The sequence below is a fragment of the Eleutherodactylus coqui genome, chromosome 3, assembly GCF_035609145.1.
Source record: "Eleutherodactylus coqui strain aEleCoq1 chromosome 3, aEleCoq1.hap1, whole genome shotgun sequence".
Lineage (NCBI taxonomy): Eukaryota > Metazoa > Chordata > Amphibia > Anura > Eleutherodactylidae > Eleutherodactylus > Eleutherodactylus coqui.
In genome coordinates, this window is record NC_089839.1 from 317,008,742 (window position 1) to 317,035,823 (window position 27,082).

Below are 27,082 nucleotides of genomic sequence, written 5' to 3' on the forward strand. Positions count from 1 at the left end.
ACCTATCCCCCGGCACGGCGCTGCACTGCACACCTATCCCGCTGCGCTGCTTATATAACACGGCGCTGCCCTGCACACCTATCCCGCGGCGCTGCCCATATACCGCGGTGCTGCCCTGCACACCTATCCCGCGGCGCTGCCCATACCGTGGGGTGAAGGCTCTCCAGCTCTCATTGGGTCTCTGAGCTGCAGTGAGGATGTTGGATACCTGTGAGGAGGTCCCACCGCTCAGGTGTATCACGGCAGGTGAGGCTCACCTGACACACAAGGCCACACGATGCAGCCCCTCCCGTCACAACATTAACTTACTGATACTTGGTGGTTTTGTTCCTGCTAAAAAGCTTTTTGGGAGCTTCAAGACTGGAATTCCTCGAAGGGGTTCTTTACTGTAAGAGCAGTGAGACTGTGGCCCTCTCTCCTGAGGACGCGGTGCTGGTGATACGATATAAGCGGTTCTGTCCGTCTGTCTTGTTACATGTTGTATCACTGATCACTCAGGAGGGTCGGCGATCCGGGGATTATTCCCATTACCAGAATGGAGGGGGGAGGCAGTTTTCCCCCTAAATGAGGACACTTGGCTTCTCTCTCATTGGGGTTTCTCCTTCCTCTGGATGACCATCGGGGGCAGCAGGCGGGCTGGAGGTATAAGTGTCTTTACCAGCCTCATATACTGCGTTCTGTTATATTGTAGGTAAGGAGGTGACGGAGTATACGGGAGCGCGGCCCCATGTGCCAGGGTGTCAGGGCTGCAGGGCTGGCTCCGCTGACCACCAGTGGGTTCCCGAGACAGGAAGCCAGAGCTAGTTGGCTGAAGGTATAGTGAGTGCCCAGGGTCTCGTCCCTCGCCCGCAGCGAGTGCCTGGGGTCTCGTCCCTCGCCCCCAGGGTCTCCCTCGCCCGCAGTAAGTGTCTGGGGTCTCTCCCTCGCCCGCAGCAAGTGCCCGGGGTCTCCCCCTCGCCCCCAGGGTCTCCCTCGCCCGCAGCAAGTGTCTGGGGTCCCCCCCTCCCTCGCCCGCAGTAAGTGCCCGGGGTCCCCCCCCCCCTCGCCCGCAGTAAGTGCCCGGGGTCCCCCCCCCCCCCCGCAGTAAGTGCCCGGGGTCCCCCCCTCCCTCGCCCGCAGTAAGTGCCCGGGGTCCCCCCCTCCCTCGCCCGCAGTAAGTGCCCGGGGTCCCCCCCTCCCTCGCTCGCAGTGAGTGCCCGGGGTCCCCCCTCCCTCGCCCGCAGCGAGTGCCCGGGGTCTCGTCCCTCGCCCGCAGCAAGTGCCCGGGGTCTCGTTCCTCACCTGCAGGGTCTCCCTTGCCCGCAGCAATTGCCCGGGGTCTCGTCCCTCGCCCCCAGGGTCTCCCTCGCCCACAGCAAGTGCCCGGGGTCTCCCCCTCGCCCCCAGGGTCTCCTTCGCCCACAGTAAGTGTCTGGGGTCTCTCCCTCGCCCGCAGCAAGTGCCCAGGGTCTCCCCCTCGCCCCCAGGGTCTCGTCCCTCGCCCGCAGCGAGTGCCCAGGGTCTCGTCCCTGCGGGGTCTCGTCCCTCGCCTGCAGTATTTGGTGTTCACGTTTCCGCCTCCACAGCTCGAGGGATTTGGATGTGCTTTTCTTATCGTTCGCAGCAGATGACCCCCTAATAGCGGTGAAGCCGCCGCGCCCTGCGCGCCCTCCACCTGCTGACATCTGACAACTTTCACTTCTCCGGTCATTCATGGATGTAGTAGAATCGCAGGAGGGACACGGGGTATCCTGGCGTCCAGCGATGACACGGCCGATACGCCTTTATCTCCGTCTCCCAGGCATTGGCCGCGATATCTGATGTTTTCGGGACATTTCCTGTAAATGCTGCCCACAGTGACAATAGGGTTAACCCCTTCCCTCCTGTGCTTTTACCCTGTTTATCGATGTGGCTCCGACAACCTGACATAATCCGCTCCCCGTATGCAGTGGGAATCCGGTGATGTCATTGGGGTTCCCTGTGCAGAGCGGCCGGGGGCATCCGGAGGGGATGTGTATTCTCTGCTGTTGTGGGTAAGTGCCCCTGGGTATGGAGGGCGCCAGTGGCATTGCCATGGCCAGGGTATTAGATACAGAGTAGCAGACCAAAGCCCAGGAGAAGGACAGCGAACGTGGAGGCCATGTCCTCTGCGCCAGCCTGAGCCCCAATAGTAGTAACTGCTGCGCCCATCCAGTGCTGCCCGCGTGACACGGGTGCCGGGTGCTCGGACATCAGCCCAAAGGTCCAGTAATCGCCCCAAGTCCCGGGGATCAGGCAACTGGAATGAATGGCGAGGCGGACAGAAGGGCGTCGGGGCGGTCCGCAGCGATGGCGTCACCTGCAGTAACGTGATTGCGCTCTTCCGTTGCCCAACATGTGCGCCATGTTTGTTGATGTGTGGAGCCATTTAAGGCCACAGGGAGGGTCGCAGCTCAGCGTGACTGCGATATCCGTGGACCAATATCGCACTCTCAGAATGCGTTACCGTATTGCATCACTTCATGCAGTTTTCAGACACGTGAAAAAAAGTCGCTTGTTGCTCCTACAGTTAAAACAGAAAACCCGGATGGCGGCGGCACGTCTGTGCGTGCGGGGCGGCGTCTTCTCATGGAGGATAATGGGCGATTCTTTGCAAAGCATCCACTACAATGGCGCGCAGGATTGTTTCATCGCCAAGAAGAACGGCGTTCGCGAATAAAATGGTCACTATACAAGTTCCATCGTTCTTGTAATGTGAGTAGACCGTCATGGAATGACGCCAGGAACCTGCTGATGGCTACTGAATCTGATCAGCGGGCTACAGGAAATGTCAGCCTAGCTTCTGCAACTTGCTGAATACAATGCCAGAAAGACAGTAAACACTGACACAAAACCAGAGCAGTGAGAAGAGGGCGCCGACTGCGCCAGCACTGGAATGGGAGCCATTAGTGGTTGTCGGGCAGTGAAGGAGGTGGAGACATCACTAATGGCCGTCACCCTGAAGATCTGGTGGATAAGCCGCCTTCAGGGTGTGACAGCCTCAGTAATGGCCGCCGTTGCCGATTGTCTGAATATCTTACTCCTGCTGAAGACCAAAGCGGCCTGCGCAGAAGAGCAGAGCATCATGGGAGGCGGTGGCGTCTCCCGCGTCCGCAGTGTTGTGGGGTTCTTGTAGTGCGGCGGTTTTATGTCGGCGGCGAGGTCTGAACACCTTCTTATGGCTGAGGGATGATACACGGGTGAGGAGCCCCGCTGCACTAGCGCCCCCTTCAAGGGTACAGGTGAGTCGCGCCGTGGTTGCGTCTTCACGCTCAGGGTCATTGTTCCGCCCCATTGGCTCCTGTAAGGCTTGCGGACACCCGGCTGCGCCCATATTTGGGGGTTACTAATTAAATCTCTTCAGCTGATTGATGGAATTCGCCCCTGTAGAGGAGCGCCCGCCGCTGAACCGCAGATCCCGCAGACCTTTCTCTATAGAGATGGTTTCGCCACAACTGAGCGGCGATCTTGGCGGTGACCTCCGGCTCGGATGCCGCGTTCCGGCCCAGTGGGAGGCGACCAGCCCTCTCTTGTGGCAGCAGAGATCAGCGGCCCGGTACACCCGGTACGTCTCATATCGCCTGGCTGCCGGGGGTTATGGCGGTGGGGGGGTATTCTGGCATGCCGCGGTCTGGTACGTTGCGGCAGCGGCGCTTCATGCTGCAGCCACTAGAACTGATGCACTTTTCACGCTGGTCTGGCGTCTGCGCAGGCATCGCTGTTCCGTCCAGTACAGGGTGGCATCTGCCGTTGGACCGGACGCCGCGCCCAGTCCCACGCTACGGAATCAGGACTGCGGTCAGGTTCCCTCCTATATCACCTTCAACCCTGGAGGGAAAGCAGATGGATCTGTGGGAAGCCAGCCCAGCTCTGGGGTCCGGCCGGCGGCAGAGCCCAGCAGGTACGCCGTGGGCCCAAACAGCGCCGGACTGCCGGACTCACGAGCATCCTGCTGACTCTCTGTATACTAGGGGTCTGCTTCTGACTGCCCCCTATAGCCACACCCCGGTATAGACGCTGTCCGTGGGGACAAGTAAGAAGCTGCGGCGTTTTGACCTCTCGGAGGTCTTTGTCAAATTGCAGTGTGCCGATCCGGCTTCATACAGATCGTGTGGTGATTTACTGCGGAAGGCGGCCGGTACTTAAGGGCTCATTCGCGCGGGCGGCTGCGGTCCGTGCATTTGGTCCTCCTTGCATTAGTTTGGCACGGATGTTCTCTGCCGGAAGCCCCTTGGAGTTCTCCTGAGTGCGTCCGCACTGCAGCCGGGTATCGCGCCTCCACTTCGTAGTTACGCTTTCTTATTGACTTGAATGGACAATGCCGCGCTGTGTGACATCGTGCCGCGCTGTGTGACAGCATGCCGCGCTGTGTGACATCGTGCTGCGCCGCGACAGCATGCCGCGCTGTGAGACATCATGCCGCGCTGTGTGACATCATGCCGCGCTGTGTGACATCATGCCGCACTGTGTGACATCGCGCCGTGCTGTGACATCGTGCCGCGCCACGCTGTGTGACATCGTGCCGCGCCACGCTGTGTGACATCATGCCGCGCTGTGTGACATCGTGCCGCGCTGTGTGACATCGTGCCGCGCTGTGTGACATCGTGCCGCGCTGTGTGACATCGTGCCGCGCTGTGTGACATCATGTTGCGCTGTGTGACATCGTGCCGCGCTGTGTGACATCATGTTGCGCTGTGTGACATCACTGGTGGTTAGGGAATGGATCCAGGTATGGACTTTGGCTTTTGCTGCTACCGCAGAACATTAGGGACAACACAAGGCTTATCTGTTGTTAAATTCCATAGTAAATATTTCCGTCTCTGCGGCGTCGCCGTCCGTTCTGCTGTGGTGAAGGGGTTAATGAACCACATTCTCATATTGCTATCATGCAAGATAAGCGCACGGCCCTGTGTTATGGGATCAGTAGCCTACGGGGTTAACAGAGAACCACAGATGGGTCCACGTACAGTCAGTCATCCAAACGTGTATAACAGGCCCATGACCTGGAAAGTCTGCCTCAGGGGGGCGCTGACGCAGCATTCCATCATTTCCACGCGTCAGCTCCCCCCCCCCCCCCCCCCCCCCTTCAGTGCAGCATCACCTATTCTCTCCCAGAGACCCTCGCATCCTGCTGACTCTTCCTCTCACAGAGTTGGGACCCAGCCGGGGGAGAAGCCTCAACGTCACCTCCAAAACACAAAAACTAAGGAAATGCCCCAAAATAACGATAAAAACACAACAGCCACTTGGTACAAAGCTAATCTGTATGTCAAACAGAGTGTCTGGAAAGCTGGGTGATTTATCCTGTATTATACTCCAGAGCTGCACTCACTATTCTGCTGGTGGAGTCACTGTGTACATACATTACTTATCCTGTACTGCTCCTGAGTTACATCCTGTATTATACTCCAGAGCTGCACTCACTATTCTGCTGGTGGTGTCACTGTGTATATACATTACTTAGCCTGTACTGCTCCTGAGTTACATCCTTTATTATACTCCAGAGCTGCACTCACTATTCTGCTGGTGGAGTCACTGTGTACATACATTACTTATCCTGTACTGACCCTGAGTTGCATCCTGTATTATACTCCAGAGCTGCACTCACTATTCTGCTGGTGGAGTCACTGTGTACATACATTACTTATTCTGTACTGATCCTGAGTTGCATCCTGTATTATACTCCAGAGCTGCACTCACTATTCTGCTGGTGGAGTCACTGTGTACATACATTACTTATCCTGTACTGATCCTGAGTTACATCCTGTATTATACTGCAGAGCTGCACTCACTATTCTGCTGGGGGAGTCACTGTGTACATACATTACTTATCCTGTACTGACCCTGAGTTACATCCTGTATTATACCCCAGAGCTGCACTCACTATTCTGCTGGTGGAGTCACTGTGTACATACATTATTTATTCTGTACTGATCCTGAGTTACATCCTGTATTATACTCCAGAGCTGCACTCACTATTCTGCTGGTGGAGTCACTGGGTACATACATTACTTATCCTGTACTGCTTCTGAGTTACATCCTGTATTATACTCCAGAGCTGCACTCACTATTCTGCTGGTGGAGTCACGGTGTACATACATTACTTATCCTGTACTGATCCTGAGTTACATCCTGTATTATACTGCAGAGCTGCGCTCACTATTCTGCTGGTGGAGTCACAGTGTACATACATTACTTATCCTGTACTGCTCCTGAGTTACATCTTGTATTATACCCCAGAGCTGCACTCACTATTCTGCTGGTGGAGTCACTGTATACATACATTACTTATCCTGTACTGCTCCTGAGTTACATCCTGTATTATACTCCAGAGCTGCACTCACTATTCTGCTGGTGGAGTCACTGTGTACATACATTACTTATCCTGTACTGATCCTGAGTTACATCCTGTATTATACTGCAGAGCTGCACTCACTATTCTGCTGGTGGAGTCACAGTGTACATACATTACTTATCCTGTACTGCTCCTGAGTTACATCCTGTATTATACTCCAGAGCTGCACTCACTATTCTGCTGGTGGAGTCACGGTGTACATACATTACTTATCCTGTACTGATCCTGAGTTACATCCTGTATTATACTGCAGAGCTGCGCTCACTATTCTGCTGGTGGAGTCACAGTGTACATACATTACTTATCCTGTACTGCTCCTGAGTTACATCTTGTATTATACCCCAGAGCTGCACTCACTATTCTGCTGGTGGAGTCACTGTATACATACATTACTTATCCTGTACTGATCCTGAGTTACATCCTGTATTATACTGCAGAGCTGCACTCACTATTCTGCTGGTGGAGTCACTGTGTACATACATTACTTATCCTGTACTGCTCCTGAGTTACATCCTGTATTATACTCCAGAGCTGCACTCACTATTCTGCTGGTGGAGTCACTGTGTACATACATTACTTATCCTGTACTGATCCTGAGTTACATCCTGTATTATACTGCAGAGCTGCACTCACTATTCTGCTGGTGGAGTCACAGTGTACATACATTACTTATCCTGTACTGCTCCTGAGTTACATCCTGTATTATACTCCAGAGCTGCACTCACTAGTCTGCTGGTGGAGTCACAGTGTACATACATTACTTATCCTGTACTGCTCCTGAGTTACATCCTGTATTATACTCCAGAGCTGCACTCACTATTCTGCTGGTGGAGTCACTGTGTACATACATTACTTATCCTGTACTGATCCTGAGTTACATCCTGTATTATACCCCAGAGCTGCACTCACTATTCTGCTGGTGGAGTCACTGTGTACATACATTACTTATCCTGTACTGCTCCTGAGTTACATCCTGTATTATACCCCAGAGCTGCACTCACTATTCTGCTGGTGGAGTCACTGTGTACATACATTACTTATCCTGTACTGATCCTGAGTTACATCCTGTATTATACCCCAGAGCTGCACTCACTATTCTGCTGCTGGAGTCACTGTGTACATACATTACTTATCCTGTACTGATCCTGAGTTACATCTTGTATTATACTGCAGAGCTGCGCTCACTATTCTGTTGTGTATATACACTACTTGTCCTGTACTGCTCCCGGGTCACATTTGTGCGGTTGGGACCTTTGTTGTGGCAGGCACGGGGTCCCGGCTGCGGTCCGCTCTCCTCTGGTGGGGAGCATGTGTTGGGGGGCTCGGACCCCCTCTCCCGCCTCCGTGTGTTGACTCTTCTCAGGAACACATATGGTCTCCTCGCTCGGTGGACGGCTCCTTTGTGCTTGACTTGGCTTTTGGACGTGTTCTCCCGGTAGGGCACTTTGCCGCTCCGCACGTGGGAACAGCTGGGTCCCTCCAAGCCAAATTCTCCAAATGTGTAGAGAAATGGAAGTTCAGAGCGGGGGGGCAGCCGTCCAGATCTGACACTGCGGGGCGAGGGGCTCGATGGAGGGTCTCTGAATGGGGTTGTCATGACTCATCCTGCTCCTTATTTTGGATGGGGTTGCGTCGACCTCCTGCAGCACGGGCAAGAACGTGAATGGCGCGCTCAGCCTCAGAAACAAATGCGTAGATCGGCAGTGACAGCGGGGAGCGGGGCCAGTTGGTCGACGTCTGTTCATCTGCTATATGTACTATTTATCGCAGACCTCGCCTGATCCCTGGCATTTCATCTCGCTGAGGCATTAACTCTGTGCAGCAATTATTAGCGGTGGTCTCGGTGGAGGCCCGCGCCTCATGAGGAGGTCCCATCATGGTGGTCTTATGAAAACCTCCCTCTGCTCCACGTATACTTTTACTATGGTAGGTTATGTCCTAGGGGGTAGGAAGCTAAGCCATTTCCCTCAGTGCCAGCAGGGGGTAGGAGCCGCAGCCATTGCCCTCAGTGCCAGCAGGGGGTAGAAGGTGCAGCCATTGCCCTCAGTGCCAGGAGGGGGTAGGAAGCTAAGCCATTTCCCTCAGTGCCAGCAGGGGGTAGAAGGTGCAGCCATTGCCCTCAGTGCCAGCAGGGGGTAGGAGGTGCAGCCATTGCCCTCAGTGCCAGCAGGGGGTAGGAGGTGCAGCCATTGCCCTCAGTGCCAGCAGGGGGTAGGAAGCTAAGCCATTTCCCTCAGTGCCAGCAGGGGGTAGGAGGCGCGGCCATTGCCCTCAGCGCCAGCAGGGGGTAGGAGGCGCAGCCATTGCCCTCAGCGCCAGCAGGGGGTAGGAGGCGCGGCCATTGCCCTCAGCGCCAGCAGGGGGTAGGAGGCGCAGCCATTGCCCTCAGCGCCAGCAGGGGGTAGGAGGCGCAGCCATTGCCCTCAGCGCCAGCAGGGAGTAGGAGGCGCAGCCATTGCCCTCAGCGCCAGCAGGGGGTACAAGGCGCAGCCATTGCCCTCAGCGCCAGCAGGGGGTACGAGGCGCAGCCATTGCCCTCAGCGCCAGCAGGGGGTACGAGGCGCAGCCATTGCCCTCAGCGCCAGCAGGGGGTACGAGGCGCAGCCATTGCCCTCAGCGCCAGCAGGGGGTACGAGGCGCAGCCATTGCCCTCAGCGCCAGCAGGGGGTACGAGGCGCAGCCATTGCCCTCAGCGCCAGCAGGGGGTACGAGGCGCAGCCATTGCCCTCAGCGCCAGCAGGGGGTACGAGGCGCAGCCATTGCCCCCAGCGCCAGCAGGGGGTACGAGGCGCAGCCATTGCCCTCAGCGCCAGCAGGGGGTACGAGGCGCAGCCATTGCCCTCAGCACCAGCAGGGGGTACGAGGCGCAGCCATTGCCCTCAGCGCCAGCAGGGGGTACGAGGCGCAGCCATTGCCCTCAGCGCCAGCAGGGGGTACGAGGCGCAGCCATTGCCCTCAGCGCCAGCAGGGGGTACGAGGCGCAGCCATTGCCCTCAGCGCCAGCAGGGGGTACGAGGCGCAGCCATTGCCCTCAGTGCCAGCAGGGGGTACGAGGCGCAGTCACTATTTTTGGCTTTGTGGAATCCCACTAATATCAGGGGGCGTCTACAATACAGGAAACAATGACGCTATGGTTGGGATTGATGAAACTGATGGGAGAGAAGAGGGGACGTTATGAGACCTGGTAATCTGTTGTAGACCCCCGTTCTCGCTGTATATCATATGTCCGTCTAGTTGTGCTTTCATGGAGACGGCTGTGTGGTCATGGAAGCTGCTAGGCTGAAGAAAGCCAAAATACTGAGACCCAAAGCTTTAGTCTCCATTGGTTCATATAGTAACGCCCAGACCTGCGGACCGGCGCCTGACGTGGGGAGGGGGTGGGGGTGGGGGAGACCAGAGAAAAAAGGACATTAAAAAGTTCAACATTTTGGTGCGTATTTTTTTACAGTCAAAAATAGTGACTTTTTCATTTTTTTGCCGCTTACAACTCTTCTTAAGAAGGAAACATAGCAGCATGGCAACAGAGCAGCATAGCAGCATGGCAACAGAGCAGCATGGCAACAGAGCAGCATAGTATGTTGGGCTGTAGGGAGACAACGTCCATCTAGTTCAGCCTGTTTTCACCCCCCCCCCCCCCTTGTTGATCCAGATGAAGGGGGAAAAAAACCCAAGAGGCAGAAGCCAATTAGCCCATTTTGGGGAAAAAAATAGACACATTAAAATGCTGTCAGAACTCGCGCCCCGGCAGCCGATTAGGACGGGGAGCCTGACAGCAGCAGGGCCCAATGAAGGAGACGCTGGGAACACCGCCCCCAGCCTCGCTGAACAGACGGATGTCGAGGAAGCACGCCTGGTAGTCATGGAGATGGGGATGCGGCGCGGGGTGGCACCCGCTGCGTCCCCAGCAACCCGGCGGCGACCAGAGTTACGGCGACCTGGGGAGATCACTAGAATCGGGGGCCCCGTGCGCCGCACTCCTGCAACCCGGGTGGTAGAACCGGCAGTGCGGGCACAGAGGCCCTGAGAGTTGCAGGTTCTGACAGTACCCCTCCCCCCCCTTCTACGGGGGGGGGGGGGGGGACACCGGACCCCATGGCCAGGAGCAGGCTTGAGAGGGAAGGCCCTGTGGAACGATCGGACTAAGCGTGGCACATGAACATCCCTGGCAAGGACCGACGTCCTATCCTCAGGGCCAAACCCTCTCCAGTGGACCAGGTACTGCAGCACACCTCTAACCCGTCGGGCATCAACAAGCCTTTCAACTTCATACGCCAGTTCCCCCTGAACCAGAGTAGGAGAGGTCGGGTTCTGGGCGGGTAGAACTGGAGTCACGTACCTTTTAAGCAAATTTTTATGAAAAACCTTGTGAACCCTCCAAGAGACAGGAAGGGACAATTTATATGCCACAGGATTGATAACCTGCGAAACAGTAAATGGGCCAATGAACCGAGGAGCAAGTTTCAGGGAGGGAACCGTAAGTCTCAGATTCTTGGATGACAATAAAACTTGCTCCCTGACCACAAAAGGTGCCGAGATCGTGGATCTTCTCTTAGAGTATTGACGCAGTTTCTCTTGGGAACCCTGAAGGTTCTTATGAACCTGGGCCCAAACTGTGCCCAGCTCATCAGAGGATATGTCAGCGGCCGGATGGTCCGAAACAAAAGGAGCAGAGAGCGATAACGGGGGATGGAACCCATAATTCCAGAAAAACGGTGAGATTTGAGAAGATGAGTTAACATGGTTGTTAATAGCAAATTCGGCGAGGGGTAAGTAGTTGGCCCACTGAAACTGGTTATCAGAGACAAAAAGTCGCAGGTACTGGATAAGTTCTTGATTCATCCGTTCCGTTTGTCCGTTACTCTCGGGATGGAAGGCGGAGGAAAAAGACAAATTAACATTTAGATGTTTACGGAAAGCTTGCCAGAAGCGAGCGACGAACTGTACCCCTCTATCTGACACAATGTCCTCGGGGATCCCATGTAGCCGCACAATCTCCTTGATGAACATTTCAGACAGAAGTTTGGCGTTCGGCAGCTTGCAAAGCGGAACGAAATGTGACATTTTGGAGAAACGGTCAACTATGACCCAAATGACCGTATTCCCCAGCGAGGATGGCAGATCAGTAATAAAATCCATGGACAGGTGGGACAATGGCCTGGATGGAATGGGCAAGGGAAGAAGGGGACCCTCAGGACGTCTCCTGAGATTCTTCCCCTTTGCGCAAACCGGGCATGCGGACACAAACAACCGTACATCCTTGGCCATATGCGGCCACCAATAGACTCTGGATACTAACTCTAAAGTACCCCTGATACCGGAGTGACCAGCTAGGACTGAAGCATGTGTCTCCTCTAACACCTTCAATCTCAGAGATAAAGGAACAAAAAGTTTGCTTCCAGAAGGGCTTCAGGGGCGGATTGTTGAGCAGCGTGTATAAGAGGTAAAAGGGCGGGGGAGCCAGCAGCGAGAACCACCCCAGGGGAGAGAATACTCCCAGGCTCAGACTCAGAAGGTTCTGGGGTACCAAAACTCCTAGACAGGGCATCAGCCTTAACATTCTTGAGCCGGGTCTATAAGTCACAACAAAATTGAACCGAGAAAAGAGCAAGGCCCAGCGGGCTTGCCGAGCATTTAACCTCTTAGCGGAATCTAAATAGGTGAGGTTTTTATGGTCGGAGTACCGTGATCTGATGAAGAGCTCCTTCCAAAAAATGCCTCCACTCCTCAAAAGCCCACTTAAAAGCCAGTAATTCCCGGTTGCCTATATTGTAGTTCTGTTCAGTAGATGAGAACCTTCTAGAAAAATAGGCACATGGTCCAAGGTTAGTGAGTGTGGAGGGACCTTGGGACAGTACCGCTCCCACACCAAACTCCGAGGCATCTACCTCCACAACAAACGGGCAGGACAGATCTGGTTGTACAAGGACGGGCGCTGAAGAGAACGCCGCCTTTAGGGTATCAAAGGCCATAAGGGAATCAGAAGACCAGGTACTCACATCTGCTCCCTTTCTGGTGAGGTCCGTTAAAGGTTTAGTCACCACGGAGAAGTCTTTAATGAACTTGCGATAGTAATTGGCGAAGCCGAGGAAGCGTTGAAGAGCCTTCTAGGTACCGGGCCGGGCCCTACTCCATGATGGCTTTCACCTTCCCAGGATCCATCTGGATGTCACATGGTGTGATGATATACCCTAAGAACGATATTTTTTTGTACCCCTGAAAACACATTTTTCTAGCTTTGCAAACAACTTTTTACATCTGAGTCGAGCCAACACGGTCCGAACATGAGTACGGTGACTTGGCAAGTAGGAGGAAAAAATCAGAATGTCATCTAGGTATACCACGACGAACAGCCCCATGATATCCTGAAACACAGAATTCATGTACCCCTGAAAAATGGCGGGGGCGTTACACAAGCCAAAAGACATGACTAGGTATTCAAAGTGGCCGAAAGGCGTATTACCAGCTGTCTTCTACTCATCCCCTTCCCGAATGAGATTGTAAGCCCCTCTAAGGTCGAGCTTTGAAAACCACTGGGCACCGGCAACTTGGTTGAGGAGGTCGGATATGAGGGGAAGAGTGTACTGGTTTCTGACCGTGATCTTGTTTAGCTCTCTCTAGTCAATACAGGGCCGGAGACCCCCATCCTTTTTCTTAAAGAAAAACCCGACACCATTGGGGATTCTGAGGGTCGGATGTGCCCCTTGGCCAAGCTGTCCTGGATATAGTCTTTCATGGACTCTCTCTCTGGAACGGTAACATTATAGATGCGGCCTTTAGGGAGTTTGGCCCCAGGAACCAAATCCATTTTGCAATCCCATTCCCTATGAGGGGGCAAGGCTTCAGACAATTGCTTAGAGAACAAGTCCGAAAACTCTGGGAGGTAATCTGGTAGGGCAATTCCCTCGCAGGTGGAGATACCCCCACTCTACCAGTTCCAACGTGTCCCAATTAACTACAGGATTGTGCTCCCGTAGCCAGGGTAGACCTAAGATGACGTCCACAGACAAGTCTCTCATCACAAGAAATGTGCAGGACTCAATATGTAGGGCTCCCACCTCCGGGGTAACCAGATTAACAATGGAGTGGAATCAACTCCTGAAACCCAGACAGTTGAGCCACAAAATTAAAATCAATGAAATGTGCAGCAGCCCCAGAATTAACGAAGGCTTGCCCAGCACGGTAGAAAGAACGGAATTCTAGGGTGCAGGGCAATAACATCTTGGAAATCACAGGGAGTACCTTAGCTCCTAGACAATCCTCCCGACAACTGCCTAGGAGCGGAAGTTTTCCTGCCGCGGCTTCTTTCTGCAGGTTGCAATGCGGTGACCCGACTCCCAACAGTAGAGACAGAGATTCTTCTTCAGGCAGTATTCCCGTCGTTGCTTAGGGTTCATGGCTCCCAGCTCCATGGTCTCTGCGGTGGGAGGTGTTAAGTCAGGTCATTAGAAGAAGTAGACGTGCAGAGTGGACTGGTCCAAGTGCAGTGTCTGGCCCTCAAGCATCGGTAGGCCCGAATAGCCAGCGACATGGCTTGCTCTGAAGTTCTAGGCTCCGGGTGGGCCACCAGTAGGTCCTTAAGACCTTCAGACAGACCGGCCAAAAATAAATCTTTCAAGGCAGTGTCATTCCACCTGGATTCCGTACAATGTTGGCGGAATTGGGAACAGTAGTCTTCCGCCATCTTGCAACCCTGGCGCAAGGCTAGAAGTTTAGAAACTGCGTAGCCAGCTCGGTCGGGTTCGTCATATATTTGGCCCAAGGCGGAAAAAAGGCGTCAAGGGACAGTCGGGTGGGAGAGCCAGCAGGTAACGAGAAGGCCCAATTTTGGGGCTCTCCCCTCAGGCAGGTAATTACGAGTCCCACTTTCTGGTATTCAGTACTGCAGAAGTGGGGTCGGAGGTCAAAGTAGAGCTTGCAGCTCTCTCAATGCGAAAAACTGACTTCTCTTCCCGGAGAAGCAATCAGGAAGCGTAGGCCGAGGTTCTGACACAGTTCCCAGAGCGGAAGGGGGCTGTTCCTGCAACTGCAAGCAGGTGCTTAGGTCCTGGACAAGGTTCGTAAGGACCTGGACCTGATTCGCCACGGCCTCCATCGAGGGGTTCAAAGTTGCCGGTCGGATACAAGGGTCTGGGACACGGGACATAGTAACATAGTATGTAAGGCTGAATGAAGACAATGTCCATCTAGTCCAGCCTGTCTATCCTCCTGTGTTGATCCAGAGGAAGGCAAAAAACCCCAAGGGCAGAAGCCAATTAGCCCTTTTGGGGAAAAAAATTCCTTCCCGACTCCCTAATGGCAATCAGACTGTTCCCTGGACCAACCCCTAATAGTTCCTACCTGCCTGTATACCAGGATTAACAATTAACCTAAGATTTATATCCTGTAATATCCTTCCGCTCCAGAAAGACATCAAGTCCCCTTTTAAACTCCTCTATGGATCCTGCCATCACCACGTCCTCCGGTAGAGAGTTCCACAGTCACACTGCTCTTACAGTAAAGAACCCCTTTCTATGTTGGTGATGAAACCTGCTTTCCTCTAATCGCAGCGGATGTCCTCTTGTTACTGACACAGTCCTGGGTATAAACAGATCCTGGCAGAGATCCTTGTATTGTCCCCTCATGGATTTATACATGGAGTTATTTGGTCGCCCCTTAGCCATCTTTTTTCTGGGGTGAATAATCCCAGTTTTGGTGCCTCTCTGGGTATTCCAGTCCCGTCATTCCATGTATTAGTTTAGTTGCCCTTCTTTGAGCCCCTCCAGCACTGTGACATCTTTCCTGAGCCCCGGTGACCAGAACTGTACACAGTATTCCATGTGAGGCCTGACTAGTGCCTTATATAATGGAAGGATAATGTTCTCGCCCCTCGCCCCTATACCTCTTTTACTGCACCCCAAGACTTTATTAGCTTTCGCAGCAGCTGACTGGTATTGGTTACTCCAGTTTAGTCTACTATCCACTAATACCCCCAGATCCTTTTCCATATCACTTTTCCCTAGCTGTACCCCATTTAGTGTATATTGGTGACATCCGTTCCTCCTGCCCATGTGCAGAACCTTACATTTATCCACATTGACCTCCATCCCCCCCCCCCCCCCCCCCCCCCCCCCGGCTTATCTCGGTCCGTTTGTAGCCGCACATTGACCTCCATTGCATTGATTACATTGTTAAATTTTGTATCATCTACAAATATTGATATTTTGCTGTGCAGCCCCTCTATCAGGTCATTGATAAATATGTTGAACAGAGTGGGGCCTAATACTGAACCCTGTGGCCCCCCACTAGCGACGGGGGCCCAATCAGAGTATGAACCATTTATTACCACCCTCTGCTTTCTATCATTGAGCCAATTTTTAACCCACTTACACACGTTTTCACCCAGTCCCACTTCTCATTTTATATATCAGCCTATTATGCGGCACGGTGTCACATGCTTTAGAGAAGTCCAGATATACGAGATCAATAGACTCTCCCAGGTCCAGCCTAGAGCTTACTTCATCGTAGAAGCTGATCTGATTGGTCTGACATGATCGACCCTTCATGAATCCATGCTGGTGAGGAGTTATTCCCTTGTTCTCCTTGAGGTGCTCATCGTTACTGAAGTGAGACTTACTGGCCTGTAGTTACCAGGCTCACTTTTGCTCCCTTTTTTGTAAATTGAAACCATGTTGGCAATGCGCCAATCCAATGGTACTACACCGGTCTCTTTAGTGTCTAGAAATATTAGATATACCAGCCTAGCTATCTCGTCACTTAGTTCCCTTAGTATCCTTGGGTGTAATCCATCTGGGACCGGCGATTTATCAATTTTAGTCTTCTTTAGTCGCTTCCGCACCTCCGCCTGCGTTAGGTATGAGATATTTTGTGATGGGTTCATTTTATTCCCCTGCATCTCGTGTGGCATTTCCTTTTCATTTGTGAATACATTTGAGAAGAAACTGTTTAGTAGATTTGCTTTCCCTTCGTCATCATCAATGATTTCTCCTGCATTGTTTTTTAAAGGGCCAGCGCTCTCCCTGCAAATCCTTTTGCTGTTAATATAGTTGAAAAATAGCTTCGGGTTGTTTCTGCTCTCTTTGGCGATCCGTCTTTCTGCCTCCTCCTCAGCAGTTTTGATCTTATCTTTGCATATTTTGTTTTTTCCCTGTATGATTTTAGCGCTTCTTCGCTGCCTTGTTGCTTTAGTAGTTTGAACGCTTTCTTTTTTTCGTTTATTGCCCCTCTTACCGTCTTGTCGAGCCACATTGGTTTCCTTTCAGTTGAGATTCTTTTATTTTTAAAGGGAATGAACTGCTCACATAAGGTGATTAGGATCATTTTAAACTCCTCCCATTTGTCCTCTGTACTGATATTTTTGAGGATGTTGTCCCAATTAATGTTACCGATAGAAGTTCTAAGCTCATCAAATTTTGCTTTACTAAAGTTTAGTTTATTTGTCGCTCCCTGATAAGGCTTCTTATTGAACGACAGCTGGAAGTTGATTATATTGTGGTCACTGCTCCCCAAGTGTCCCTCCACCTGCACCCCCATGATTCTGTCTGGTTTGTTAGTACTAAGTCCAAAATGGTCCTCCCTCTCGTTGGCTCCCGCACCAGTTGGTTCAGGTAATTGTCTTTAATTACTCTCAAGAACTTATCACCCCTGTGAGATTTGCAGGTTTCATTCTCCCATGTTATATCTGGATAATTAAACTCCCCCATGATAATTACTTCGTTGCGGTTTGACACCTCTTCTATCTACCTTAGTAGTAAGTTTTCAGTTTCTTCTGTTGCTTTTGGTGGTCTATAGAAGACCCCTATCAGGATTTTGTTATTTTTTCCTCCCTGTATTTCTACCCACAGAGATTCCACCTGTTCTTCTCCTACCCCTATATCCTCCCGTAGTCTCGGCTTCAAGTTCGATTTGACGTACAGACATACCCCTCCCCCTTTCTGGTTCCTTCAGTCCCTTCTGAAGAGATTGTACCCCTGCAAATTCACCGCCCAATCGCACTTATCATCAAGCCATGTTTCCGTAATTCCGACTATATCATAATTTTAATCAGTCATCCTTGCTTCAAGCTCGCCCACTTTACCAATCAGACTTCTTGCATTCGTGATCATACAATTTATATCGTTTTTTTTGTTATTTAAATTTGTTTTGTTGCTATTCGTACTTATGGCTGATCTATCACTTCTAACTGTACTAACCCCACCCCCTGCTCGACCCCCATTCCATTTGCTTGGACCCGGGTCGCTAGTTACACTGGCTACCCCACTATTTCTTATTTTACCCTCCCCCCAGTCCCTAGTTTAAACACTCCTCCAGCCTTCTAGCCATCTTATCCCCCAGCACACGGGACACGGGAACAACAAACAGACACTGGAGACAAACAGTAGAATGGTCAGACTATCCGGGTCGGCAGTAGGAGGGTACGCGGTACAGAGGGGGTCAGGCAAAAACGTAAGTCAAGTCCAGAAAGCAGAAAGTCAGAAAGCCGGGGTCACAACAGGAGTCACACAATACGCGGGTGCAGCTGGAAGACCAAACTAACCCCGGCAATGCTGGAAGGAAACAGACACATTCAAATGCTGTCAGAACTCCCGCCGGGCAGCCGATTGGGGCGGGGAGCCTGACAGCAGCAGGACCCAATCAAGGAGACACTGGGAACACCGCCCCCAGCCTCGCTGAACAGACGGATGGCGAGGAAGCACGCCCGGTAGTCATGGAAATGGGGACGCGGTGCAGGGCGGCACCCGCTACCTCCCTAGCAACCCAGCGGCGACCAGAGTTACGGCGGCCGGGGGAGATCACTAGAATCAGGGGTCCCGTGCGCCGCACTCCTGCAACCCGGGTGGTAGGACTGGCAGTGCGGGCACAGAGGCCCCGAGAGTCGCCGGTTCTGACAGTCAGCCAGACTAATCCCTGGACCAACCTCTGATAGTACCTACCTGACTGTAGGAACCCGCTGGTCACCTAATGTCCGTACCCTGTAATACGCATCTAGTCCCTCTTAAACTCCTCTATGGACTTTGGCGTCACCGCGTCCTCCGGTAGGTGTGGCTTAGACGGAGGGGGTGTGGCCACGCAGGCCATCAGATTTATTATAATTCACTCCAGCCTCTGCCTGTAATGTGCGCCGGTCGCAGTCTGAGGCGTACAGAACGCTCTGAGGGGCCGCGTTTACTCAGGGTTTTTGCGCGTTCTTTGAAGTGTTGAATTCCCATTGATTTGCTTTAGGCCATTCAGAACCGCGTTCTTCACGTGCAGCATAATTAGAGGACGAGCAGTGCGCCAATTTATATATGGGCAATTCAGAAGTATCTGAAAGGGAGGGGCTCACCCAGGGTGCTCTCCCATAAAGGGGGGCTGTGACAAATATTTCAAGTTAGCGCCAAGCTATAAAGACATCAAACTGCAAAAATGGACGCCTCGTCACGCCAGACGCCCAAGAGCGCAGGAGAACGTCCAGAAGCACAATAGAAATTCCAGCGCTCCAGGAGTCCGGATGAGGACCGCTGTGCTCATAGAAAGGCCTTGCCTAGCAGGGGGCTGCGATGAAAAAGCCCCCTAAATGCAGACCTGCCGACATGCGAATCCCGTAATCGCATCCTTACAATCCGCGCCTGCAGGAAGCAAAATGGTGCAAGGCGCTTCGGAGCACCAACATGAAGCCCCCTTTATCGACTACATACAGAGATGATGGACAGACACAGGAAATCTCCAATAAGGAGTTACCTCCGACTGAGCAGGTGTCAAGGGGGAGGAGCCACCATGTGTTCTCACATTTGCCAAATTGCGCATCGGCTTGGAAGCGGACGCTATCAGTTGCTGGAAGCACTGGCAGTTGCATATCAGAACTAGTAGGAGCGATTCCGTAAATGAGCACAATTGCGTTCCAGTTAGCGAAAAAGGGGCGCGCCAGAGATATACCGTTGGCATGGCAACTTGTTACAGTCTTGTGCTTGTAAAAGGATGTTATTGGAAGGTTTTAGTAGAATCTATAACTATAGATGCTACTTAGAGCTACTAGTTATAGATCCTATGTCGTACTGTGCTTCCCCGAAAATAAGACCCTGCCTTATATTAATTTTCCCCCCAAAGAATTGCTAGGTCTTCTTTTTGGGGATGTCTTATTATACTTACATAGCAGGCTCAGTCCAGGCCCCTCCCACTGCTCTTCACACCTCAGACGCGCTTCTTGCAGTCCTGGGTCGCCCACAGAAGAGCCTTTCATGGTTACGGGATTCATAAATCCCGCCTTCAGGAAACAATGGCTCTGATTGGTTCTCGAGCACTGCTCAGCCAATCAATGCAGCATTTAATGAATCAATGCGATGGCTGTGATTGGCTGAGCAGTGGTCGAAGAACCAATCAATGCAGCACTCGATGAACCAATCACAGCCATCACATTGTGGAGGCGGGCTTTGCTGTGGCATTAGTGAGCCTGCTTTTTATTAATGTAATGCAACTAGAGCTTATTTTTGGAGAACGGTTTCTATTTTAAGCCTCCCTGAAAATCCTGAAAAATCACGCTAGGGCTTATTTTCAGGGACGCGGGGATCTATAAACTCAGTTCATGTTACACTGAATGTCTAAAGTGAAATATAGTAAATAAAATCCCAATAAAAACAAGTCCTGTTATTTGTAGAGCGCCAACGTATTCCGCAGCGTTCAGGGGCTCATTGTACCGACCTCGGAAGGATGGAAGGCGGAGTCAACCTGGAGCCGCTACCTGAACCACACAGGGATTGAATTCCCAACCTGCCCTAATGTGATGCAGTGGAGAGAGGTACAAGTGTTTGTAGGAGGAGCTACCTGCACAAGGCAGGCAAGAAGTGCACAGCGGGGGGTGATGAGATGGAAAGACTAGATGAGGAGGGAAACCAGCAGAACAAGCGCGTTTCGAGGAAAAGAACTCTTCTTCAGCAACTGTCGGGGCGCAACGTGCTGCAGAGAAAACCGCGTGCGTAAAGGTATTGAGAAAGGGAAATCAGAGGAGAAGTGAGGAGGAACATGAGATATAAGCAGGAGGGTCAGAACAGTAAAATGCAAATAAGGGAGATGGAAGAATGCCTCCACAGCGCCAACCACTGGAAGGCAGTGTTCCTTTAAGCCAGACTGTTTATACAAGCCTTGTAACAATGACTGGGAATTGAAAGCTCCATTTACTCTGTCGCCCCGCGGGGCCCTCTCCGTCGCCCTCCACGGGGCACTCTCCGTAGCCTCCCCGTGGCCCTCTCCGTCGCCCTCCCCGATTCCTTTTTCCGCTTTGACCCTCCCCGTCGCCCTCCCCGGGACCCTCTCCGTCGCCCTCCCCGGGACCCTCTCTGTCGCCCTCCCCAGGGCCCTCTCCGTCGCCCTCCCCGGGGCCCTCTCCGTCGCCCTCCCCAGGGCCCTCTCCGTCGCCCTCCCCGGGGCCCTCTCCGTCGCCCTCTCCGGGGCCCTCTCCGTGGCCCTCCCCGGGGCCCTCTCCGTGGCCCTCCCCGGGGCCCTCTCCGTGGCCCTCCCCGATTTTCCTTTTTCAGCTTTGACCCTCCCCGGGGCCCTCTCCGTCGCCCTCCCCGTCGCCCATCCCGGGGCCCTCTCCGTCGCCCTCTCCGATTCCTTTTTCCGCTTTGACCCTCCCTGGGGCCCTCTCCGTCGCCCTCCCCGATTCCTTTTTCCGCCTTGACCCTCCCTGGGGCCCTCTCCGTCGCCCTCCCCGGGGCCCTCTCCGTCGCCCTCCCCGGGGCCCTCTCCGTCGCCCTCCCCGATTTCCTTTTTCAGCTTTGACCCTCCCCAGGGCCCTCTCCGTTGCCCTCTCCGTTGCCCTCTCCGTCGCCCTCTCCGTCGCCCTCCCCGGGGCCCTCCCCGTCGCCCATCCCGGGGCCCTCCCCGTCACCCTCCCCAGGGCCCTCTCCGTCGCCCTCCCCGATTCCTCTTTCCGCTTTGACCCTCCCCGGGGCCCCCCCTGGGGCCCTCCCTAGGGCCCTCTCCGTCACCCTCCCAAGGCCCTCTCCGTCGCCCTTCCCAGGGCCCTCTCCGTCACCCTCTCTGTCCCCCTCCGTCGCCGTCCCCGGGGCCCTCTCCGTCGCCGTCCCCGGGGCCCTCTCCGTCGCCGTCCCCGGGGCCCTCTCCGTCGCCCTCCCCAGGGCCCTCTCCGTGGCCCTCCCCGATTTCCTTTTTCAGCTTTGACCCTCCCCGGGGCCTTCTCCGTCGCCCTCCCCGTCGGGCTCTCTCCGTCGCCCTCCCCGTCGGGCTCTCCGTCGCCCTCCCCATCGCCCATCTCGGGGCCCTCTCCGTCGCCCTCTCCGATTCCTTTTTCCGCTTTGACCCTCCCTGGGGCCCTCTCCGTCGCCCTCCCCCGGGCCCTCTCCGTCGCCCTCCCCGATTTCCTTTTTCAGCTTTGACCCTCCCCGTCGCCCATCCCGGGGCCCTCCCCGTCGCCCATCCCGGGGCCCTCCCCGTCACCCTCCCCAGGGCCCTCTCCGTCGCCCTTCCCGATTCCTTTTTCCGCTTTGACCCTCCCCGGGGCCCTCTCCGTCACCCTCCCCGTGGCCCTCTCCGTCGCCCTCCCCGCTTCCTTTTTCCGCTTTGACCCTCCCCGCTTCCTTTTTCCGCTTTGACCCTCCCCGGGGGCCCACTCCGTCGCCCTCCCCGGGGGCCCTCTCCGTCGCCCTCCCCGGGGGCCCTCTCCGTCGCCCTCCCCGGGGGCCCTCTCCGTCGCCCTCCCCGGGGGCCCTCTCCGTCGCCCTCCCCGGGGGCCCTCTCCGTCGCCCTCCCCGGGGGCCCTCTCCGTCGCCCTCCCCGGGGGCCCTCTCCGTCGCCCTCCCCGGGGGCCCTCTCCGTCGCCCTCCACAGGGCCCTCTCCGTCGCCCTCCCCGATTTTTCCTTTTTCAGCTTTGACCCTCCCTGGGGCCCTCTCCGTTGCCCTTCCCTTCCCAGGGCCCTCTCTGTCGCCCTTCCCAGGGCCCTCTCTGTCGCCCTTCCCAGGGCCCTCTCCGTCGCCCTTCCCGGGGCCCTCTCCGTCGCCTTTCCCGGGGCCCTCTCCGTCGCCCTTCCCGGGGCCCTCTCCGTCGCCCTTCCCGGGGCCCTCTCCGTCGCCCTCCCCGGGGCCCTCTCCGTCGCCCTCCCCGGGGCCCTCTCCGTCGCCCTCCCCGGGGGCCCTCTCCGTCGCCCTCCCCGGGGGCCCTCTCCGTCGCCCTCCCCGGGGGCCCTCTCCGTCGCCCTCCCCGGGGGCCCTCTCCGTCGCCCTCCCCGGGGGCCCTCTCCGTCGCCCTCCACAGGGCCCTCTCCGTCGCCCTCCCCGATTTTTCCTTTTTCAGCTTTGACCCTCCCTGGGGCCCTCTCCGTTGCCCTTCCCTTCCCAGGGCCCTCTCTGTCGCCCTTCCCAGGGCCCTCTCTGTCGCCCTTCCCAGGGCCCTCTCCGTCGCCCTTCCCGGGGCCCTCTCCGTCGCCCTTCCCGGGGCTCTCTCCGTCGCCCTTCCCGGGGCTTTCTCCGTCGCTCTTCCCGGGGCTTTCTCCGTCGCTCTTCCCGGGGCCCTCTCCGTCGCCCTCCCCGGGGCCCTCTCCGTCGCCCTCCCCGGGGCCCTCTCCGTCGCCCTCCCCGATTTCCTTTTTCAGCTTTGACCCTCCCCGGGGCCCTCCCCGTCGCCCTCCCCGTCGCCCATCCCGGGGCCCTCCCCGTCACCCTCCCCAGGGCCCTCTCCGTCGCCCTTCCCGATTCCTTTTTCCGCTTTGACCCTCCCCGGGGCCCTCTCCGTCGCCCTCTCCGTCACCCTCCCCGTCGGGCTCTCCGTCGCCCTCCCCATCGCTCATCTCGGGGCCCTCTCCGTCGCCCTCTCCGATTCCTTTTTCCGCTTTGACCCTCCCTGGGGCCCTCTCCGTCGCCCTCCCCCGGGCCCTCTCTGTCGCCCTCCCCGATTTCCTTTTTCAGCTTTGACCCTCCCCGGGGCCCTCCCCGTCGCCCTCCCCGTCGCCCTCCCCGTCGCCCATCCCGGGGCCCTCCCCGTCACCCTCCCCAGGGCCCTCTCCGTCGCCCTTCCCGATTCCTTTTTCCGCTTTGACCCTCCCCGGGGCCCTCTCCGTCGCCCTCTCCGTCACCCTCCCCGTGGCCCTCTCCGTCGCCCTCTCCGTTGCCCTCCCCGCTTCCTTTTTCCGCTTTGACCCTCCCCGGGGGCCCTCTCCGTCGCCCTCCCCGGGGGCCCTCTCCGTCGCCCTCTCCGTCACCCTCCCCGTGGCCCTCTCCGTCGCCCTCTCCGTTGCCCTCCCCGCTTCCTTTTTCCGCTTTGACCCTCCCCGGGGGCCCACTCCGTCGCCCTCCCCGGGGGCCCTCTCCGTCGCCCTCCCCATGGCCCCCTCCGTCGCCCTCCCCATGGCCCCCTCCGTCGCCCTCCCCATGGCCCCCTCCGTCGCCCTCCCCATGGCCCCCTCCGTCGCCCTCCCCATGGCCCCCTCCGTCGCCCTCCCCGGGGCCCTCTCCGTCGCCCTCCCCGGGGCCCTCTCCGTCGCCCTCCCCGGGGCCCTCTCCGTCGCCCTCCACGGGGCCCTCTCCGTCGCCCTCCACGGGGCCCTCTCCATCGCCTCCCCGGGGCCCTCTCCGTGGCCCTCCCCGATTTACTTTTTCAGCTTTGACCCTCCCCGTCGCCCTCTCCGTCACCCTCTCCGTTGCCCATCCCGGGGCCCTCTCCATCGCCCTCCCCAGGGCCCTCTCCGTCGCCCTCTCTGATTCCTTTTTCCGCTTTGACCCTCCCTGGGGCCCTCTCCGTCGCTCTCCCCGGGACCCTCTCCGTCGCCCTCCCTGGGGCCCTCTTCGTCGCGCTCCCTGGAGCCCTCTCCGTCGCCCTTCCCGGGGCCCTCCCCGGGGCCCTCTCCGTCGCCCTTCCCGGGGCCCTCCCCGGGGCCCTCTCCGTCGCCCTTCCCGGGGCCCTCCCCGTCGCCCTTCCCGGGGCCCTCCCCGGGGCCCTCTCCGTCGCCCTTCCCGGGGCCCTCCCCATCGCCCTCCCCAGGGCCCTCTCCGTCGCCCTCCCCAGGGCCCTCCCCGGGGCCCTCTCCGTCGCCCTCCCTGATTCCTTTTTCCGCTTTGACCCTCCCCGGGGCCCTCCCCGGGGCCCTCTCCGTCGCCCTCCCCGGGGCCCTCTCCGTGGCCCTCCCCGGGGCCCTCTCCGTCGCCCTCCCCGGGGCCCTCTCCGTCGCCCTCCCCGGGGCCCTCTCCGTCGCCCTCCCCGGGACCCTCCCCGTCGCCCTCCCCGGGGCCCTCCCCGGGGCCCTCTCCATCGCCCTCTCCATTGCCCTCCACGGGGCCCTCTCCGTCGCCTCCCCGGGGCCCTCTCCATGTCCCTCCCCAATTTTCCTTTTTTAGCTTTGACCCTCCCTGGGGCCCCCTCCATCGCCCTCCCCGGGGCCCTCTCCATCGCCCTCCACGGGGCCCTCCCCGGGGCCCTCTCCGTCGCCCTCTCCATTGCCCTCCACGGGGCCCTCTCCGTCGCCTCCCCGGGGCCCTCTCCGTGTCCCTCCCCAATTTTCCTTTTTTAGCTTTGACCCTCTCTGGGCCCTCTCCATCGCCCTCCCCGGGGCCCTCTCCGTCGCCCTCCCCGATTTTCCTTTTTCAGCTTTGACCCTCCCTGGGGCCCTCTCCATCGCCCTCCACAGGGCCCTCTCCATCGCCTCCCCGAGGCCCTCTCCGTGGCCCTCCCCGATTTACTTTTTCAGCTTTGACCCTCCCCCTCGCCCTCTCCGACGCCCTCTCCGTCACCCTTTCCGTCGCCCATCCCGGGGCCCTCTCCGTCGCCCATCCCGGGGCCCTCTCCATCGCCCTCCACAGGGCCCTCTCCGTCGCCCTCTCAGATTCCTTTTTCCGCTTTGACCCTCCCTGGGGCCCTCTCCGTCGCCCTCCCCGGGGCCCTCTCCGTCGCCCTCCCCGGGGCCCTCTCCGTCGCCCTCCCCGGGGCCCTCTCCGTCGCGCTCCCCGGGGCCCTCTCCGTCGCGCTCCCCGGGGCCCTCTCCGTCGCGCTCCCCGGGGCCCTCTCCGTCGCGCTCCCCGGGGCCCTCTCCGGGGCCCTCTCCGTCGCCCTCCCCGGGGCCCTCTCCGTCGCCCTTCCCGGGGCCCTCTCCGTCGCCCTCCCCATGGCCCTCTCCGTCGCCCTCCCCGGGGCCCTCTCCGTTGCCCTCCCCGATTCCTTTTTCCGCTTTGACCCTCCCTGGGGCCCTCTCCGTCGCCCTCCCCGGGGCCCTCTCCGTCGCCCTTCCCAGGGCCCTCTCCGTCGCCCTTCCCGGGGCCCTCTCCGTCGCCCTTCCCGGGGCCCTCTCCATCGCTCTCTCCGTCGGCCTCTCCAGGGCCCTCTCCGTCGCCCTCCACGGGGCCCTCTCCGTCGCCTCCACGGGGCCCTCTCCGTGGCCCTCCCTGATTTTTCCTTTTTCAGCTTTGACCCTCCCTGGGGCCCTCTCCGTCGCCCTCCCCATGGCTCTCTGTGTCGCCCTCCCCGAGGCCCTCTCCGTGGCCCTCCCAGATTTCCTTTTTCAGCTTTGACCCTCCCCGGGGCCCTCTCCGCCGCCCTCCCCGTCGCCCATCCCGGGGCCCTCTCCGTCGCCCGTCCTGGGGCCCTCTCCATCGCCTTCCCCGTCGCCCTCTCCGATTCCTTTTTCCACTTTGACCCTCCCTGGGGCCCTCTCCGTCGCCCTCTCCGTCGCCCTCCCCGATTCGTTTTTCCACTTTGACCCTCCACGGGGCCCTCTCCATCGCCTCCCCGAGGCCCTCTCCGTGGCCCTCCCCGATTTCCTTTTTCAGCTTTGACCCTCCCCGGGGCCCTCTCCGTCGCCCTCTCCACTTCCTTTTTCCACTTTGACCCTCCCCGGGGGCCCACTCCGTCGCCCTCCCCGGGGGCCCACTCCGTCGCCCTCCCCGGGGGCCCACTCCGTCGCCCTCCCCGGGGGCCCACTCCGTCACCCTCCCCGGGGGCCCTCTCCGTCGCCCTCCCCGGGGGCCCTCTCCGTCGTCCTCCCCGGGGGCCCTCTCCGTCGCCCTCCCCGATTTCTTTTTCCGCTGTGACCCTCCCTGGGGCCCTCTCCGTCGCCCTCCCCGTGGCCCTCTCCGTCGCCCTCTCCGTGGCCCTCCCCGGGGCCCTCTACGTCGCCCTCCCCGGGGCCCTCTCCGTCGCCCTCCCCGGGGCCCTCTCCGTCGCCCTCCCCGGGGCCCTCTCCGTCGCCCTCCCCGATTCCTTTTTCCGCTTTGACCCTCCCCGTGGCCCTCTCCGTCGCCCTCCCCGGGGCCCTCTCCGTCGCCCTCCCCGGGGGCCCTCTCCGTCGCCCTCCCCGGGGGCCCTCTCCGTCGCCCTGCCCGGGGGCCCTCTCCGTCGCCCTCTCCGTCGCCCTCCCCGGGGCCCTCTCCGTCGCCCTGCCCGGGGGCCCTCTCCGTCGCCCTGCCCGGGGGCCCTCTCCGTCGCCCTCCCCGGGGCCCTCTCCGTCGCCCTCCCCGGGGCCCTCTCCGTCGCCCTCCCCGGGGCCCTCTCCGTCGCCCTCCCCGATTTACTTTTTCAGCTTTGACCCTCCCCCTCGCCCTCTCCGACGCCCTCTCCGTCACCCTTTCCGTCGCCCATCCCGGGGCCCTCTCCGTCGCCCATCCCGGGGCCCTCTCCATCGCCCTCCACAGGGCCCTCTCCGTCGCCCTCTCAGATTCCTTTTTCCGCTTTGACCCTCCCCGGGGCCCTCTCCGTCGCCCTCCCCGGGGCCCTCTCCGTCGCGCTCCCCGGGGCCCTCTCCGTCGCGCTCCCC

The 27,082-nt window shown here is 57.7% G+C and overlaps 1 protein-coding gene across 2 annotated transcripts in view; it reads left to right on the forward strand.

Moving 5' to 3' along the window:
• The window catches only part of SLC6A9 (solute carrier family 6 member 9), a 163,011-nt gene that overhangs the window by 54,158 nt on the left and 81,771 nt on the right, over positions 1 to 27,082 (forward strand). The gene's annotated exons all lie outside the window — the stretch shown is intronic.